General features: G+C 46.7%; 1 pseudogene; it reads left to right on the forward strand.

Annotated features, from left to right (window-relative positions):
- Window positions 1–262: 262 nt before the first annotated feature.
- On the forward strand, window positions 263–19225 carry LOC138267119 (chromatin-remodeling ATPase INO80-like; annotated as a pseudogene).
- Window positions 19226–21184: the final 1959 nt, after the last annotated feature.

Genomic DNA, 21184 nt, shown 5'->3' on the forward strand with positions numbered 1-21184 from the left:
GTGTGTTTGCGAGAGAGAGGAGCGAGAGACTTCTGTGTGTACCTTCATGGCCATGGCATTCTGTCAAAGGAAGCTTCTTTTGCCTCAAGTGTTGCTGAGATTTTTTCCATCCCGAGTAGATTCCAAAGATGGTGTTGGAAACTGTGTCACTGCTCCAGAGCACTAAGATGGCCTGCCTAGTCATGGCTAGTGCCAGGGACATTGCTCTCTCTCTTGGAGTGCATTTAGTAGTCACAATAGAATGTAGGCAGGGGATAGGGGGATGTCTGTGTCGAATATTGTGTTGATCCTGCCGAGTACTGCTGACCAATATAGCAGTAGCAGTTCCATAAGAGATGTGTTTGAGTGCCAGGCGAGCCGCATCCTCTCCCGCACCTCAGAGCCTTATTCGGGTACCAAGTGTGGACCCAGGCAGGCATGTAGTACCAGTAGGGTGTGACTTTGATCATGGTTTCCCTTCCAGCACCACTCATTGGTTGTAGGGAGAGCACTTGTATGACATATATGCAGTGCTTATTTTTGAGGGCCGGCGCTTATTTTTTTGAGGGACGGTGCTTATTTTTCTGCCTCAAGCATTTACTGCGAGCAAAAGACTCATCTGGGAAAGACGGAGGAAGAGAGAAATGAAAAAAAGTCACAATGGGAGAAAGCAGATAGCAGCAAAAGTGAGCTGAAGGGGTAGGGAGTGGCTGTAAATGGATTAAAGAGGCCCGAAATGGTGTTGCGATTACACTGCCAAAGTATTCTGAGTTCGCACATTTAATTGCAGCAGCCGCGTGCTTAGGAGGAGGGCTTTGGGCTCGGCACTTTTTTATTTACAAATTAAGCACTGCATACAGGCCCTCGTTATAACATTGGCGGTAAAAACCGCCTACCGCCACGGTGACGGCATTCAAAAGACCGGTGCCGCAGCTACCAGCTGTCTGCCGTATTATGACCACAGCCGGATTTCTGCCAGAAGGATGGCGGAAATCCGGCTGCGGCGATGGCGGTGGATGGCGGTAAGATGGCGCTGCTGCCACCAGCAGCGCCACACCAGTAGACCCCCGCCGGCTATATTGTGACCCATAATATGGCCTGGCTGGTGGACGCTGCTGGTGGCAGCAGCGCCCCATCCCGTCTCCTGCCGGAGGATCCCCTGACTACAGTTAAGTCGGGTCTCCGACAGGGGGGTGGGTGTTGTGTGTGTGTGTTTGGAGGTGTGTTTGTGTATTCATGGATGCAGGTGTGTGTTGCGTGTTGGATGTGAGTGTGCATGCATGAAGGTGTGAGTGCCTGTGTGTTGTGTTTTGTGCCTGTGTGTATGTTTGAAAGTGTGTGCGGGAGTGTGTGAGTGGATGTCTGCATGCGTGGATGTTTGTGGGAACGTGTGTGTGTGTGCAGAGGGGAGCGTGTATGTGGGGGGGTGGGGAGTCTTAGGAGAGGCAGGAGGGGTCAGGAGAGGGGTAACTGGAGAGGCGAGGGGACCCCTATCAGTGACAGGGAACGAATTCCCTGTCACTGATGGTGCCTACCGCCATGGTTTTCGTGGCAGTAAGGAAGCCACGAAAACCATTGCGGTAGGCAGGGTCATAATCTTGCGAGTGGCACAGTGACGCCCGCTGGGCTGGAGATAGACATCTCCAGCTAGGCGGTTGTCACCGTCAGGGTGGTCGGAGTGGTACATTGGTGGGTTGGCTTCAGCTAACCCGCCAATGTCATAATATGGCGATAGGTACCGCCAGCCTGTTGTCGGTACTTACCGCCATATTACCACCGACCGCCGGGGTCATAATGACCCCCATAATAATATTTACGGTAGTAGGGTCATCTTAACTGCCGCTATATGACATATGTGTGAAAGCCCCACCCCATCTGCCAAATACTGCAAATCCCTGAGGGCTATGTGAAGGAGCTCAGAGTAGTTCTGTCCTCTGTACGTTCAACTGTTAAGCAGAGTTTAATGTCCAAGAAGGTGATATGTTGGTTTGCCCAGGAAAGGGGGCCTTGCCTTTGGAAAGCAATCCGTTTCTCCTCAGAAATATTAAGTGTCAGGACTTGTGATTTTTGTGTGTTTACCTTAAAGCCCGATACCGACTGAAGGAGTCTAATTCATGGAGTCGAACTGGAAATGTGGTTAGCGGGTTTGTAAGTGTCAAAAGGATGCTGTCGGCGTAGAGTGCTTTCTTGTGTTCCGTGGGACCGAATGTGGCCCCTGTGATGTGGGATTTCTACATATTGCCTTGAAGGGGTTCAATGTAAAAAGCGAAGAGGAGTGGAGACAGGTGCCAGCCCTGCTGTGTTCTCCTCTGCATCGCAATGGGACCCAGGCATCAGGGTGGTTGTAGCCACTGAACACCCACCTCTGGAATTTCGGGCCCAGTCTGCTTCTTTCACATATATCCTGCCAAAAGGACAACTGAACTCTATTGAACGCTTTCTCAGTGCCGACTGACAAAGCGAAAGGCTGGTATTTTGGCATAGGAAGTTTTGCCCATGGTATTAACAATATGTTTTATATTATCAGGGCAGTCCTTTTCTGGGATAAATCCTGTCTGATCGGGTCCCACGAAGTCTTGCATATAAGGAGTTAATCATCAGGGCAGGGTGCCTATAAAAATCTCTGCGTCCACGATGAGAAGTGAGATGGGGCGATATGAGAAACAAGCAGCGGGATCCTTACCCGGCTTGGGAACAACAATAATAAGGGCTGTCTTCATCATTGGGGTGAGCGTGGCAGTGTCTGCAAAGGAGTCTTCTGTTTGATGCTCCTGTACTGCTCCCATAAATCAATCTAAGGATACCAATTTAATTTTCAGTCTCCAATTTGAAATTTCTTGACATTTAGAGTACGTTTTACAATTTTCAATTGTACATTTAGCCACTTTATTTATATACACTTCATGAATCTGTTAATATCAGTTAATTTTCTAAGCAGTCACGGGCCCCGGTGGCGGCTTCGCGGACTCCCAGAGTTCCCCAGACCACAGGTTAGGAACCACTGCTCTAGTCCATTTCCCAGCTCGTCTCAATGGCCGTTCTATCCTAGGTGGGGTGTCTGATTGAAATGCCAGGTCTGTAAGGGTGATGATTGCTGCAGCCTTTGCAAGTAAGCAGACCATGTGTGCCTCACTATTCCAGGTAAAAAGCAGTCAAAACGGATCTATCCAAAGGTACTTCACTGATTTACTCTGAAGGAAGTTGATGACTGGCTTTAGTTGCTGAAGGCCCTATAGGGTGCCCCATGCCAGGTCTTGGTAAAGGAGCACTATAATGCCTTCGAATTGAACGCGTGGTACGCCACGTAGTAATTTAAGTGCTTATGGGCTGTCTCCCTTCTCCTTAACTTCCCAAACAAATTCCCAAACCAAGAACATGAAACATGACAGAAGTAATGCCATTCCTTCCAAACTGAAAAGGACACTGAGCACAATTGCAACTCAACATCACCTGGAATCCGGAGACAATAGCCCTCCTCCTCTCTAACCAGCAAAGTTCCGGACTGAGGATTATTCTTGAACCAGGTTGAGCGTCTATGGCAATAAGAGCAACATTAGAGTCCCCTCCTCAATTTGTGTGTCACTGGCAGCACTTTTGCACTTTATGATGCCAATGTTCTTTGATTCTCATGATTAATGTAATGAGTGGTTTTCCAAAGAGATTGAGAGTCATGTTGAGAACAAATCTGCCACTGATGAAAATCAGCTGTGTCATTCACACATGGTCTTGAAGCCTTTCATGTTGGAAGGATCAAGAAAGATGTTAAAAATGAACTGTTGGACATGATGGAAATTTTGATTCCCTGTAATTTGACGAGTCAACAAAAGACACATTTCACTGAGTCCATACTGGATTTCAAAGTTGATGTACCGGAGTGGACAGATCGAAGTGTTCAACTTTTCTCAAAACAGGTGGTTACTGCACTAGAGCATATTCAAAAGTCCCCTTTCCACCAGCATGACTCTCAAGTAGGAAACTACTTCTCTTTTTTTCAGTTTATTGATGTCCCCCCAGCAGAAATAGCACACTTCATGCTTCAGGGACATTTGGTAAGGTGGATACCTATTTTCCTGTCTCTGAAAGCCTCCTTCAGGCTCCATCATCTGCACCCCTGGGCAGAGAAGGAGGAAGGCCAACCCAGGTCTTGGTATCTGAAGAACAAGGATTTACTACTGTCCATTGACTGGCCACTATCCTTTCCAAATCTTCAGAGTTGTGCTGTCTTCTAGAATCTGGTGTTTTGTAGTTTTCATAAAGCAATGTTTGGCCATTTGGACCATGCAACACATCAGCGAAAGTCTGCATACCCCAGAGTACACTACTCCTGAGTCACTGAGCTGCCATCATTTGTGTTTGATGGCACACACTGATCACCAATGCTCTGCTAGATTACTACTGCAATGATCGGAGCGTGGAATATGAACACAAGGCAATGAGAGATGGAGGACATCTGTTTGCAAAGCAGTGTGTCATGTATGGATTCCCTGAACTATCAGCTGATTGGTCGAACAGGCATTTTCACTTTTTTCCGGAAGGCCCTGGAGCATTGTTGGCTCTCAGACCTCAGATTGGCTGGTCTTTCATCAGGATACCAGACAAGGAGAGCCTCATCACCGACAGTGGTAAGCCCTATGCCCTCTACTGGCTGCTGACCTGGCTGAAAACTCAAGGCCATAGAGTTCTTATCTATTCGCCGATGACGCGAATGATTGACTTGCTAGAGGAGTACATGGTTTACATAACTCACACATATATGCACTTGGATGGCTTATCAAAGATTTCTGAGAGAAGAGACACAGTGACTAATTTTCAGAGCAGAATTGACATCTTTGTGTTTCTGCTGAGCACAAGAGCTGGTGGCTTTGGTATTAACCCCACTGCTGCAGATACAGTTATATTCTACAATAGTGACTGGATTCCAACAGTAGCCCAGTAGGCTATGGATAGAGCTCATTGGCTAGGTCAAACAAAACAGGTCACAGTGTACTGTCTGATATGCAAGGGCACCATTGAGGAGTGTATCCTGAAGAGAGCAAAGAAAAAAAGTAAGATCCAGCAGATGGTGATTGCAGGTGGGAATTTAAAACTAGGGGGCATATTTATACTCCGTCTGCGCCGATTGTGCGTCAAAATTTTTGACACACAATCAGCGCAAACGTTGCCCCGTATTCAAACTTTGATGCCCGAGCTCGCAGACGACAAAATTCCACGGTGTGCGTCATTTTTTGGATGCAGCAACCCGCCTTGCGTTAATCATATGCAAGGTAGGCGTTCCCATCCAAAAAATGGCTTAAAGGGCCGTGCGTCGTATTTATGCTTTCGGGCAAAAATGATGCACGGCCGGGAGGCGGAGCCAGAAAATGACACACAGCCCGATTTGCATCAAAAATTAACGCCTGGGTCAGGGCAGGCATTAAAATGGGCCAAACACACCTGTATTTAATCAGAACACACAGAACAAACAGCAGAGCAGCAGAGCAGCAACAGGGAGCCATGGAGGTGATTCTAATCCAGCATGCACGCAGACGCAGAGCCCAGCAGCAACAACAGCAGCTACAACAACACCAGCAGGGACCCCAAAAGCAGCGCAGAAGGCAGGAGAGGATATTCCGCCCAAGAACCACCCTTCAGGGCCTCAGGAACACAACATGATACAGAGGTACCGGTTGAACTGGCAGGCCATTCAGCAGCTGCTGCGAAACATTGAACAGCAGTTGGCCCCCACTTTGGTGACACCCCGCACCATCCCAACAGAAACAAAGCTGCTTGGCATACTTCACATGCTGGCAAGTGGCTCTTTTCAAACAACTGGTGCCCTGGTTGGCGGAATATCACAACCATCATTCTCCGCCTTTTTGCCCAAAGTACTGGACGCCATCATTCGACTGACACTCCGCCACATCTGCTTCCCTAACACACTGCAGAAGCAGCAGGAAACTAAACAGGGGTTCTACGCAATCAGTGGCTTCCCACACGTCCTTGGTGCAATCGACTGCACACATGTACGCCTTGTGCCACCTGCTGCAACTGAACACCTCTACCGCAACAGGAAGCACACACATTCCATCAACGTGCAGGCCATAGTCGATCACCAAGGATTGATCACCAACATCGTGGCTAAATATCCTGGGAGTGTACATGACTCCTACATCTGCCGTTACTGCACCATCAATCAACACTTCCAGGATGGACGGTATGGCAATGGACTACTTGTTGGTAAGTACAAAAACCTACTTATATACACACTGCACAGCAACCCTCTAGGACACACAACACATACACCACAACAGCAACATGTCAACAGGAACACACTGAGGTCCTGACATCGCTAGCCATGTTTCTTAAGTCACCATTGAACCTGTCACACATCGGAATTTACTGTACAGCCTAATGTGAAGACGTCAATGAGTGTGGTTGCCTAAATGTCACCTTGCAAATTGTAAGTGTGCCAATGACCTTTACATTAATACATTGCATACGTGTCAAGGTATGGGATGTCCAGGGTACTTTCATATGAACGTGTTAACAAGACTTTCAATTTTAACTGTGCATGGAACTCTCATCTCACCCCCAGTGAAGACACACGGACACCTGTGTCACAAGTCACAATGCTAGGGAGGGCACACTGTACTGAAAATCCCAAAACATACTGCTGACAAACGGTTAGCAGACAAACACTTGTTCAGCCAAGGAAACAACACAATGCAGATGGTATAGCCTACAAGCATAGGATGTCACATTAGTACACAAAAGAGTCACAGACAACACAAGACAACTACTGCCATTAAAGGTCTTTTCAATAGTGCCATCTACATCAACATGATCCCATTCATTTTCTCTTGCAGCTGATCAGGGGTATGGCATCCATCCATGGATTATGACACCATTTGGCAACCTGAGTACAGCTGCAGAGCGTGCATGCAACAAGGCCCATAGGAGGAAACGCAGCATTGTCGAGTGGACCTTCGGCATCCTCAAGTCAAGGTTCCGCTGCCTCGACATCACTGGTGGTAGCCTCCTATATTCCCCCGAGATGGTCTGTAGGATCATCCTCACATGCAATATTGCACAACATTTGTATCAGAAGAAACATTCCCCTCCTGGAACCAGAGCCACACATGCATGAAGAGGACGAAGAGGAGGATGATGACCTGCAACAGGAGGGGGAACTACAAAACACAGCTGCTGGTATACGCAGGCGGCAACAGATTGTAAATAATTTCTTCTGAATATGATCACCTTCACCACTTTAGATAACAAATTTAAATAAACACCTATTATAATCACCATATCATGGTCTGGGTATTCCTTTTTACACACCTTCATATCTACTTATCAGAATAAGAGTGTTGCCTCATGGAGCATTGCTGAGATACTGAGTAGGACACGGAACATCCCAGAGCTTATGTGATGCCTAACATACAATGGTCACATATACACACACTCTTTATGACATATATCATGTCCATATCTCCTTTGAAGGCCTATAGCAGAGGACCACAACTATTCCACACATACATGTTGAAAGCAAGGTCCAACGCAGCATATGGCACACAAATATGACACCATCACTCAATAAGGGGAAAACAACCCTCATACATGAGGCAGTCAATGTGCTTTGGCATCATTAACAGGAATGTCCGACAAGACCCTTGACAGCAGTTAGTTCAACTGCATCCAATATTTGCAGGGAATATCTGTGACTAGAGTTCCATAGAAGCAGAACATAGACAGCACAAGTGCCACACATATGACATGCATTGCACACATGACATTCCATGTACATGTCAGCCCATTTCCTAACTCATTACACACCCATGCACCTGGTCACAACCCACCTGTCGGAAGAGGTCCCTGGAATACTAAGATGTGTACCCTGAAAATACCTCCTCTACAAACACAGACCAACATTAGCAAACCAGTGTGCTACACCCTTTCCTATGGTATGCCATTGTCAAAGAACATCTGACTGCATGGACATCAGGTCAATTTATACACTGTCTTCTAGTTTCAAAGCCCTGTTAGCACATGTAGATTGCTTCCCCTTGTGAAAATGTCTGTTGGCCCTTAGAATGCAAGTCTCACCTACAGGACTGGTGAAAAACAGATGCAGCCCACACCTGTGATCACCTCCATGCACACCACCCATTACAAAAAGCACTGCCCCTGATGATGCCTGGAACAGCATAGGAGTTGCCATTATGTCACATACATCGTCAACCATTGATAGTAATTAAGCCGTGTAACACAGCCCTTGGGTTCATTTGTCACCTTCAAAATCACAGGACATACACAGATTGACATGTCAACTGTCTAGTTTGTCCTCCAAACAGTCTCAGTCAGATCACTGATTATGTAACTTGTCCAGTAGCTTGCTGCTGAATCATCTTGCATTCTATCAGCCTGACTGGCAACTATCTGTGTGTCACACTAAAGTATCCCTGTGTCTACATATGTACCACACTTGCGTTAGCAAACCTGCCATTCATCAGGGGGCATTGGGCATGGGCTTCTACCATGCATACACAAATACATTGTATAGCATCATTTGCCTTTTAACTGTACCATTTGAGTTAAATCCTCTGGAAATGCAAAAATCATGGCCCATCCCTTTTCTGGGTTGCATTTATGCATGAATGACAAAGTGTGACAGTGTCCCAGGATCATAGGCAGGGATTGGGTACGGGGCTTTCAGCACAACCCGCAACCTCTGATAATGTACATGACTAATACACAAATGTCAGAACCATGACAGTTCACATACAGCATCACAGTGCGCACAACATAGTGATGGACCGTGTGTGGTGAATAGCTGCGAGAATAAACAGCACAGAGGCTATGATGTTCCCAGATGCAGTGGGAAGTGCAGAGGCCAACCTGTGTACAAATGTTGTAATGACACCTGCTGGAACATGACAATTAAGACATTATCTCACTAAGCACACCAAGGTTGCCCTGTTGACTGTCTCATTACACGTCTTTAGTAACAGGGTGGGACCATCCACATGTTGGTTCACATGTCCACATCTACTTTACTCACATTGATCAACAAAGGATACTCAGTAGTTACAGGAATAGCTTCCACTGACTTATGATGAGTCCTGGTCCGAACTGTGACAAATGACATCCCAAAAAATCTACAGGATCATCATTGGACCACATACATGAACAAGATACCTATGTGCAATTGATCACTGGAAATATGTGGACACGTGCTGTCTTGTATGCTGGTCCACCACAGCCACTTGATAGTTGGGGCTCACTTCTATGGCCTACAACTGTGGTGTCATCATACATATGAGATTGACCCTTGTCTGTCTGTGCAAACAACATGGTACCCACTTCCTCAATGCATGTGTATGACTCACTGTGGGCTTCATCAACTAGTGCCTAGGAAGCTCTTACCAATACTCTAGGACATAGGATGTAGAAATTGTGGACCTTTGACATGAACATGTGTCTGCCATCCATCTGGTGCATGCTATGTCACATGTGGTGTCTACGTGACCCTAAAACTTGGAAGTATACTTTGCGGGTTTTGTAACATGTATGACTAACACATGCCCTTGCTCATTCCAATGTTTACTTGCATCTTAGGGTTGGACACATGGACGTCACATTCATAAAACCTAATGTACAATAATGCTTCATGTGATGTACACACACACCTGGTCAACCAACAAATTAGTTGTTAAAGCACACAATTTGAGCCAAAGGCAAATAGGTATTGTACATATGTGCGTCACATTGCTATCCTCTCCTTATGGCAAACATGCACAATTTGTGCCACACATATATGTAGGCCACACTTATGACCATCTATGACGTCAGCCAACTGTAAACATAGTGTGAAGGGTGTAGTGGATGATGTTCCGCTGCAGTATGATGTCACACATGTGAACATACACCATCAACACCATACTGTCTTCAATTAGCCAATCTCTGATGTGTTCCAAATGTAAAATAACCAAAAAACAAGTAAAAATGCCCCAAACCAGTTAATGCACTGTAATTTTGACGTCCCTAGCGGTGTGCTTCATTTTTTGTTTACCAAAACTATTTGCGTAATTTTTTTTGATGCACAGGAGTGAAATATAGCCCGCATCCAGATATTTGTACAGTCCATGTATCATTATGTGGATGTGGGTTAATATTCACGTCTGTGCTTAAAAAAAAATGACGCAAATACAGTTTTGTGCAACAATAAATGACGCATAACGTGAAAAAGGCGGGACTTTTCATACAGGAAGTGATGTAATAGGATATCCTGTTTACAGATCATGCACAGTGGGTGTGCTTTCACTTTCACTTTGCAGTCTATGATCCTTCTAGACTGTGTGGCTGTGTAGAGAGTGTTGTCCAGAGATTTTGTGCTGTTTTTGTCCTGTGTGCTATCTGTAAAGTCCTTTTGTGAAATACATTTTGTTTGTGTATACTGTAGTACTGTGTTTTGTCTACATTTGTCCATTTATCTTGTGTATTTCTTGTTTGTGGGAGTCTGTTGTGGGTAGTGTTAGTTTGGTGATAGTTGGGCTCTTTTAGTGTTTAGGTTTACTTTTTTTCTGTCTTTTTACCCCTACTTTCACCCATTTCCCCTTTCTATTTCTTTTACCCCTATTCCTTCTCTTCAATTATAAGTATGTCTGGTTGGCCACGTCTTGGCAGGATGGGGGAAGAGGAGTTGGGGGGATTCATCTGGCTGGTGACACATTTCTTGCCGCTCATGATCCAGGCAGGGTCATACAGGGCTACCCGACAGAGGCGCGCAGAATCCGGTGGGGAAAGGTGCTGCATCACCTGCAGCGTGTGTATGCCAGCCAGGGGAGTGACCACCAGCTGAAGCACCGGTGGGCTGACCTCATCACCAGGGAGCAGGATCTCTTGGACCACCTGGGAATCATGATTGGTGGCACTGTTGGTGAGTACGACTATTGTTATTGTGCACAAATGAAAGCTCTGTAGTGACATCAGTGGATTAGTGCAATGTCTGCCAGCTAACTTGATGACTGTGTGTAATTTTGGGGACATATAAGGGGATCATTGATGCACTATGGCAAGGATCACAATTGCTAGCTGTCAGGTAGCACGTGCTCAGCAAACTTACAGGTATCTTTACCATGAAGGAAATTGGTGCAGCCATTCTGTCAGCACAGCTAACAAAATAGGAGCCAATCATGTCTATATAGGGTATTATTGACAGAGAAGTACAGATGTACTAACATTTAGGCCAACCATGTTGACGCAATTGCTAGACTGACTTTAGAATCACTACATGATGCTGAAAATGAGTGCTGCCTTCACGACAATTTATAATAGCACAGTGGCTCAAACATTGGTCTCATGGGAGTCTGGTGAGTGTGGAAGGAAAGCGTTCACAGAAGTACTATGAATGTGTGGGATTATTGTGTTTCTTAATCTTTTAGGATAAATGTCAGTTCATGAATTGAATACATTGTGTAAAGGTGTAAGGTGACCTCAGCTAACATCGTAAGATGTTTGTTGGAATCGTTTGACCCACAATCCAAATATGGATGGCAGTCCAAGTGTATGCACATGGCTTTACATCTCCATGGTTGGTGCAAATCACCATAGCTGGGCCACATCAATTGACTATACTGTAACAACAGGATGGCTTACAGGAGTCCATGCCCCTCCCTCTGTACATTGGGCCTATGCGCACTAAATGTGTCATGGCCACAAGGCATGTTTGACTGGTAATGCAGTCCTCAAGTAACCAGACGTTGGATGTTTCTCTTGGATGCACATGATGAGACGATTACACTCCATATATTTTAGTGCTCACCAATTATGGGTCAGGTTTGCAACCACATGATAGTTAGGGCCAATGTATGTGTGCAGATATGTGTGTAACTGTCACAGGAGACCCATGCTACGTACAAGTTGGTCGTGAAATATCAGATGCATTACCATCATGTCTGAATGGCTGCCATTTCCTTATTCAGCCTACACATTGTAAATGATACTGAAAATGTTGCACTGTGCACAGATTTTGAGCACATTTCTTCCTTCCATACCTTACAGGTGGACCGGCGCCCTACACTGTGGGAGAGGTGGCGACATTTGAGGACCCCGACCACTACAGTAAGTGTTGATATGTCTGTTATGTGTTGTGTTTGCTGGTTATGGACTTGTGTGAGTTGGACGCATAGCAAGGTGTGATGCTGTGGGCAAGTTTTTCACTTGTTCCATGAGTGGGAATGCAGTTCTCACATGTTTTGAGTTAGCCAATGCGTATCCAATGGTATCATGTAGGGATTGTAGGACATCCCGGTAGGCCCCACTGTGAGTACAGGGGATAGTCATGTCTCTGACACTTGTATCACCAAGAGTCGCAATGGAAGTCAGCCCCTATTAAGTCAGCCTGTCAGACCCACATTCTATAAGATTGGTGGAGCTAATAGCTTCCCAATAGACATCTGCTTCACTATTTACCTACGTAAGTTTGAAACAGTAGGTAGAACCTCCTAGCATCATGTACTTCCACATGTAGTGCATCAAGTCTGTGGAACCTGAGTGTAATGGCCTAGGTGTGCATGCAATTCGTGATCATGGGTGTTCTAGCAACTCTGTGTCTGATGTAAGTCAGGCCTCACTGGAAGTATATGTTGTGTACTAAGTTCTGATTTTCCTGACATGTTTGACCCTATGAGTGCTCTCTGGTTTCCTGACTCCAAAATGTAGATAGACCTTACCTGTGGTGTGTCTGTAGAGACAAACATGTGTGGATTAGCCTATACACTCCTCGGTGAACATGTTGTTGGCAAATTATAGTTGTGAATCCACCGCCCCCCCTCAAACATGGCCATGGGTTTGTGAATGGGGTACCTAGTATTGATGCTACCAGTATGTGACACATACCTGTGAAGAAGTGACGGTTTGGTTGCATAGCAGTATACACACTCAGGTTTGGCACTTGGTACCATACTGGAAAGTCCAGTTACAACTTGCAAACCATGTGGCTTTAGTTTTGCTTTCCGTACACTGACATTTGTAGCCCAGCTCTTGGTGGAGGATATGCAGCATGATTCTTAGATGTTAACTGTCAGAACTCAGATTGCCAGTCAAGGCCAGTTGTTACCCATCTTTTGGGTTATGAATGTGCTTTGTGTGGTGTGACCTTTGTTGTCTGGCCTGCCATGTACTTCCTCAGGGACATTTGATGCTCTGTATCGTGATATGAGCTGTTAGAAGTACAGTAGATGTATTGTCTGATTAACTTGCTGTGCTGTTTCACACAATGCAGTTACTAATGTGGCATATCTGCATTTGTCTTCACAGCAGCTAACATGACTCCAGACCAGGTCCGTGAATTTCAGCGTCGGGCCATGTGATACCAGCACATCCTGCTGGTGGAGTCGGGGTTCCGGAGGATGGCCTGGCGATATCGCCATGAACGTGCCTCCGGGGCATGGCGAGCCTTCCCACAGGGTGGGCCTACTGTGCCCACCACAGCCACCACAGAAACAACCACCAATCTGAGCCACGTGGCCCCACCTACAGCTGCCTCTGTTCAATCTACATCTGCTGGACTTCCTGGCCCCAGCATTGCCACCGGTGCAGGACAGCCCACACAGACCTCCTCCTCCGGTACCCAGACTGCCACTGTTCCAGCTGTTGACCCTGCAGCCTTCAATAGACTTGAAAACAAGATGGACAAAGTGCTGCGCAAGGTGAGCCACCTGAGCCGGGACGTGCGGCACATTAAACGGCGGGCCAAGGATATCAAGAGGACCCTCCGGAGGGCCAACCTCTAGACAGTTGAATAGATGGACATGATACCCTCCCCTCCCTCCTCTTTCCTTGTTCTTATACTTAGTGGGCTTAGGGGGCTTAGTGTTAGGTTAGTATAGGCTGTTAGTTTAGTCAGTGTTAGTGGGTGGGGGGTAGGGGGTCCTGCGTCTTTCTTTTTTGACTTATTACATGTGTGGGTGGGTGGGTGGGGGGCTATGTTGGGGTTCTTTTGTGTTAAAAAAAAACCCACAAAAAACATTTAAAAAAAACATTTACCAAAAAAATATAAATTTGTATAGGATATTATAGTATGTGTTTAGGTTAGTATGTGTTGTCCTCCATGTGTCCCGTCTCATAAGGGGGGTGGGGGGTAGATGTTTAAAACGTTTCGTTACATGTGATAAGTAAGTGTAGCTTAGGTTAGTTAGGGACAGTTGTGGGTAATGGGTAAACCGGCGCAGTTTTGCGTCAAAAAGTATAAATATGGGCCTAGATACCCTGAAACCAAAAGAGATGGTCAGCCTTCTGTTGGATGATAAGGAGCACCAGTATGAGAAGAGGCATCAGTAAGAGACAAATCGCATTAACGAAAGTAAATGAAACAGGGGCAGATTTACAGAGAAGAGGAAATAAGATGAGTTGGATAGCAAGAGAAGAAAAGAGGGCTTGAACCGGGTGATTTAATTTCTTCCTTCTGATGATAACTCAGACCTGTATGCAGATAGAGATGACTGGCAATCCCCTGCATCCTGTACCTCCTCCCCTTACTGTAACTTCCCTCCCTGTCCAAACAGTTAAACAAAAATCAAAAAAGGAAGAGAATGATGAAGTGAGAATCTTCCTCCAGCAGTGTCAGTGTGCACTTTGTATTCTAAGGTTCAGTGCTGCTGTTGATCCCCTGGGCCACATTGGGTGGAAGTGCTTCCTTCCCCTTACTCCCCTTCTTTTGAGCCAACAGACCTGGGTACTCTTTTTCTGCTGTGCCTTCACTGTCTATTTCCTTGAGAAAGAGACCATGATTTGGAATTGTTTCCGCTCCTTCTCAAAAGTCAGGTCAAAAAGATAGGTCTATCTGTATCTGATGTTTTGCCTCGCAGTTTTCTTGTGATTGGCCTGAAATCTAGTAGGCACTGAAGGGTGGCTTGAGAAATGTCTTGATAGATGACACAAGTATGAGGAAGATTTGCCATTGTGACATGCTTTCTTCAATATTCCTTCTTTCTCTTTGCAGTAGTAAAACTTGGCTACTATGTCTCTCAGTTTCTGTGAGGGCGAAGATCTTCTGGGGTCTTTGTACGTTTCCCAGTAGAGAGGAAAACATGGCCACTATAAAAAGCATCCAGGTTGGATCCTTCATTGTCTTCTCCAGCCCTCATATTCTCAGGTTCTCGCAGAGGGAACGGTTCTCAAGGTTCTCAGTTTTGGTGTGCACATCCTGTAGGTGCTGATCCATGGCCCCACTGTAGGAGTCACTTACTTGCCAGTGCATTTTCTAGCTACTCCTTCTTGGCTTCCACGTCCAGCAGCCTTTGTCCCACCGAGTCTACATTGGATCTGAGTTCTTGGAGTTTTGGGCAAAGGTCAGTTCTCAGTTCAGCTAGGCTCTTCTCTATATCCCCCTTCAGGACTTCTCTGAGCTGGGTTTGAAAGCATGTAGGCTGTCCATCAGCTCAATCTTTATCAGAGACATGGTGGGTGACTGCGTCTCTGCAACTTCTGTAGCGGTCTTGGTATCCATGTGTTTCCACCAAGTCCAATCATGGCCTTGATTTTCCTAAATAGGCAAGGAGAGTGCCATAGAATTCAGATGTAATATAATTATACTTATGTCAGTTACATATACATGGGGAATTTCAGTTTCTTTTTTGGCCTTCAAATGGTAGTGCATTCTCTGTGACTTTCTAAGTTTTTTTATGTAAGTTAAAATCTTACTACCTTCCTCAAGTATATCTCTACCTTACCCGTTGAATTTTTCAGTGAATTCATACGTCTTTTATTATTGTAAAGTTATAGCTTAATATGATATGGTTGCTGCAAACCCCCGGCAATGCAGGGACTTTGTGTGAGGTGGTGGCCTGCACTTAACCCCCCTGCAGGAGGTCAAGCCCCTATTATCAGTTGACCATCACTGCCCCCACCCCACATTCTTCTTTTTTTAAAGAATTGTTTTCCCAATCCACGCAGGAGCCCCACTGGATGACAATGTCTGCACAAAATGTTTTTTTCCAATTTAATTCCAGGGGTTAGAGGTCTCCCTCTAGGACCCCCTCAGAAGGTCCTGGGGGTCATGGTACCCCTAACATGTCCCCTTAAAGCCTGTTGTTTTGTTACAAACAGGATATGGGACATAGGGGGTCATTCTAACCCTGGCGGTCCAAGACCGCCAGGGCTAAAATGACGGGGGCACCGCCAACAGGCTGGCGGTGCCCCGCTGGGCATTCTGACCGCGGCGGTTCGGCCGTGGTCAGAAGTGGAAAACCGGCGGTCTCCCGCCGGTTTTCCGCTGCCCAAATGAATCCTCCATGGCGGCGCAGCGATTCTGACACCCCATACCGCCATCCTGTTCCTGGCGGTTCTCCCGCCAGGAACAGGATGGCGGTATGGGGTGTCGCGGGGCCCCTGGGGCTGCTGAAGGCTAATGGGAGGGTTATTTAGCCTTCACTTGCTGGGCTTATTAGCCTCCCTGCCAACGCAGACAGAATAACAGACAGCATGAAACTCAAGCGAGGCCCTTTCTTTGGTGCAAAGATTAGTCTAGTTATCCAAAGAGGTGATGGTGGGATTAGACATATTGAAATAAAGAAAGCTTTATGGATTAACAAATATGTTGTATTTTTTGCTGTTCACACTTCTCGTAAACACTGCAACTACCATTCTGTTCATTTCTATCTTGATTACTTTTCACATGGTGTGTACTACGTTAGGATTTTGATTTTCAAATAAACCTTTAATTATATCAATTGTTTCCTATTGTTCTTGAGTGGGCCTTTCCATTGTGAAAGACGATTTACGTTCCACTAATCATCCGTGCGATATGTCACAGAATTGTTAATTTCCTGACACACATCTCACTGAAATATTGCTCAGAGGGTTGTGTGATGATTTCAGACCAGCTGGCCTTTTGTTTTGTGTTGGCACAACAACAAAGTTCTAAAAGCCAGAGCTCTAAGAAACCTATTTAAGGTCTGTGCTCTCAAAAATGCAGAAAAGTATCACAGTGCTTTGTGCTCAGTGTGTCCTGGAAGGAGTCGCCATCTTGGAGCCTCCTGACTTACTGGGAAAAGGCCTTCCACTGGCCGACACAGCAATGAAAAAACAATTCCTCTCCTTTGGGAGGTTCTGATCAGAACCCCGTTCTGTATTTGATGATTAGAGTCCTTTCTGGCCGGGCAAGGGCCAGATTGGGTAAGAGGCGAATGTGTCCTACTGTTATGCCCTCTTGCCCATGCCCCATCAGAGAGGTAAAGTTACATTTTAACAAAAGTTTTGTGGAGAGTCAAGAGGGTCCTAGGTGTTTTAGCCTATCTGTGGTACAAACATGGGCATTATAGAAGTGTTGCAAGGGCAAGGTGTGTGTAATTGTTATTGATGCGGGCACACTGAGGCTTGTAGTGTCGCGCCAGTGACGGAACTGGTCTCGGGGCACTACCATTAGAGGAAAGTAGGGAGGGGTGGTGATGGGTTCTTCACTGACAGCTCCCCCTCTGTTTCAGAGCATCAGTGAACTTTGCCTCAGGTCATGTGACCGAGGATATATAATGAAGTGAGCGAGGTTGCAGCATAAGGTGACTACGCAAGGGGTACAAGTACGCAAGTGAGGACCACACCGAATGCTGCTCACTGGTGCTCAATAAAAAACCCAGTACGGCGTCAGTGTATTTATTCTGTTCCGTTTTGAGTGCCGGTTAGCTCCGACACTACATTTTGGCGACGAGGGTGTCGCGCACGCTGCATCTTGCACACCGTGGCGGTCGCTCTCATGCCACGTGGGCAGCAGCACACAGCCCATTGTTGGACCACCCAGCCCCGCCTGCTGCCTCCGTAGCTCAGATTGTGTAGGGAGCATTTTCTACCCTCCTCACCGTCTGAGGGCCTGCCGACATTCGTCTCCTCCAAGTGGCCCCTGAGTGAGTATTACCAAACTGTTTTAGGCCTGGCCACACCCCCAGGCTCCTCGATGTTCTGGCACAGCCATTTGCTAGGTGGGCAGATAGATCCAGTAGCAAAGATCATACACCTTGCTCCTCCACAACTGGACTCACCCAAGCACACGGTGTTTGTTGTGTCACCACGCTCATCTCCTCCAGTGCCTGCCATCTCCTCCAGTACCTGCCTTGGTAGCCATCCTGCACTAGTGCTGCTGTGCCCCCATGCTGCCCGGACTGCTCCTTCTTTTGTGGTCCCAGCCTACTGTCCAACTACTGCGCAGTCACCCCTCTGCAAGCTTTCGGTGCAACAGACACTCTATCCTCCTCCACCTTGTCAGTCATTCCGCCTGTTGAACCTTTCGGCATGGATGGTGCCCCCATCGTCACAGGCTCCAAAGTGGAATGAATGGGTGTAGAGAGTCCTGCGATTTTTTGAGGCGACAAAAGTGGAAGATGCTCAGAAACGGGCCCTGCTCATTCATTTGGGAGAGAAAGAAATCTACAAAATCTCAAAAAACTTGGTTGAAGATGCACCCAAGACTCACATCACTCTTATAGCGGCCCTCAATAGACATTTTGGGCCTATGGCCATTACTGACTACGAGCGGTTCGTATTCAGACAAGCCCAACAACACACGGAAGAGTCTATTGACTCTTTCCACATGTGACTGCGTGATCTAGCCAGCACCTGTAGGTTTGCGGACGAAGCAGAAGAGATACGGGGGCAGATAATTCGAGGGTGTGCATCGACAAAATTGAGAGAACGCATTCTTGAGGAGTCCGGGAGGTCCTTGGCCGACATCCTCATGATGGGACGCACGAAAGAACTATCAAAAGCTCGAGCGTCACATATGGAGGCGGTATTACAAAGACCAGTCAAAGAAGAGGCTGTCAACGCCATGGCTATGACACCCAATAAAGCCAAGCATTGTGCCTATAAATTACCGACAAGAACATGCAGCCACTGTGGCGGTCCGCCACACAAGCTAGCCGAATGTCCGGCGAAAGGAAAGACATGTTCTGGTTGTGGGAAACTGAATCACTTCGTCAAAGTATGCAGGTCAAGTAGAACCCGAACAGAGAAGGCATCCATCAACGCGACAAACAGCAAGTCTGAACACGTAAGCGACATGGATGATGACGAGCCAGAGGAACACGTCATTCACTCCCTGTTCACAATAGGGAACACCACGCAGTCGTCAAAGAAATTACCCAAATGTAAGGTCAAAGTGGGTAATCACAACATTGTAGCAGTTGTGGACAGGTCAATAAACATCATTGCAGCCAACGATTACGTTAAAATGAGCCCTCTCCCAACTCTAAGCAAAGCAAAAGTCAGGGTATAAGCATACGGACAAAACACACCATTAGTCCTGAGAGGAGTGTTTCACACAACTGTCACATACGAGTCTAAAACCGTCAGTACCAAAGCATATGTGGCCGAAGGACATGGGATGTTGTTGGGTTGTAAAACAGCAGAGGAGCTAGAGGTGGTTGTTTTCGCTTTTGGTATACATCAAGAGTCAGTGGAAGAGCTCCTCACACAATACGACAGAGTATTTGAAGGAATTGGGTCTGAAGAACAAAGAAATAAAATTACACACCAACAACACAGTCGAACCTGTCACACTACGTCATTGAGGCATAGCTTTCCACCTCAGACCACAAGTAGAAAAAGAGTTGGACCAGCTCAAAAGGGCTGACATCATCGAGAAGGTGACTGGACCAACGCCGTGGATATCACCCATCGTGGTAGCCCAGAAGCCAAAGCAACCCGGTGAAGTTTGCATCTGCGTCGACATGCACCTTCCCAACATAGCCATATGATGAGAGAGACACTTAGCACCTACGATAGATAACATAATTGGAGAACTGAGTGGCTCGTGTTGGTTCTCGAAGCTAGACCTTCGATCAGGACACCACCAGCTCGCGCTCTCCAAGGAATCACGCTACATCACAACCTTCTCCACACACGTGTGCCTGTATAAGCGTTTAAGTTTTGGAACATCCAGCGCAGCTGAAGTATTCCAAAATACTATACAACAGCTACTAGTAGGTTTGCCAGGCACCAGCAATGTCAGTGACGACATACTAATACATGCACCAACCATAGCCGAACACTGCTCCAGACTCAAGAGTGTCCTACAGAGGATACAAGAATCAGGTTTAATCCTTCACCGCCAAAAGTGCGAATTCCTGAAGAGTCAAATACAGTTCTTTGGGTACGTGTTTTCTGCAACAGGGGTAGCACCTGACCCAGCGAAGGTGCAAGATGTCAAGAACGCTCCCCCCCTTCCTGTGCAACGGAAGTACGAAGTTTCCCAGGGATGGTGAATTACTGTGGTTGTTTTATTAAAGATCTAGCGTCACTCACTCAACCCCTCGGAATGCTGACCAAGTCATCGGAACCATGGACCTGGGGCCCAAGACAGCAACAGGCATTTGAGACAGTTAAAGACGCCCTGTCTAGCGACACCATCCTACGATACTTCGACCCAAAGCGAGACACCAAAGTCGCTGTTGATGCCGGCCCAAAAGGTTTGGGTGCTGTGCTATTCCAAAAGCAAGATGACAGTGACTGGGCTCCGGTAGCTTTCGCTAGCAGATCCCTCACGGAGACTGAACAGAGATATTCCGAAATCGAAAAAGAAGCTATTGCGGTCCACTGGGGATGCAAGCACTTCCACATCTAAGTTTATGGCCGCCCTTTCTTGGTAACTTCTGATCGCAAAGCCCTCATACCACTGTTCAATGGCACTGCCTCCGAACCCCCTCCAAGAATTGAGAAATTGATGGTCCAGCTGCAGGACTATGGATGACAACTGGAGTATCATCCAGGGTCAGACAACCCCGCTGATTACCTCTCCCGACACCCCAGAGCAGCCTCACACCATGAAGTATGCGACGCAGAAGAAACTGAAGAGTACGTCAAACTCATTTCAGACAGGTCCAGACCACGACCTCTTTCAGTGGAAGAAGTAGTCAGGGCGACGGCAGAAGATGAATGCCTCCAGAAGGCTCTGCAAGCCACAAGGGACAATCAATGGTTCCAAGTCCAGAGGCAACTCTCGACCATGACAGTGTCTGCTCAGCGTATACTAGGAAGCCTATATCACGTAAGAGATGAGCTGACGGTAGACACGGAAGGGTGTCTCCTTAGAGGGTGCCGGCTGGTAATCCCCACATCTCTCACATCCAGGGTAGTACAACTTGCCCATAATGGACATCAAGGAATTGTTAAGACAAAAAATCGGCTGAGGTCCAAAGTATGGTTTCCACTCATGGATGAGTTGGTGGAAAGTGCG

The sequence above is a fragment of the Pleurodeles waltl genome, chromosome 12 (assembly GCF_031143425.1).
Source record: "Pleurodeles waltl isolate 20211129_DDA chromosome 12, aPleWal1.hap1.20221129, whole genome shotgun sequence".
Taxonomy (NCBI): Eukaryota; Metazoa; Chordata; class Amphibia; order Caudata; family Salamandridae; genus Pleurodeles; species Pleurodeles waltl.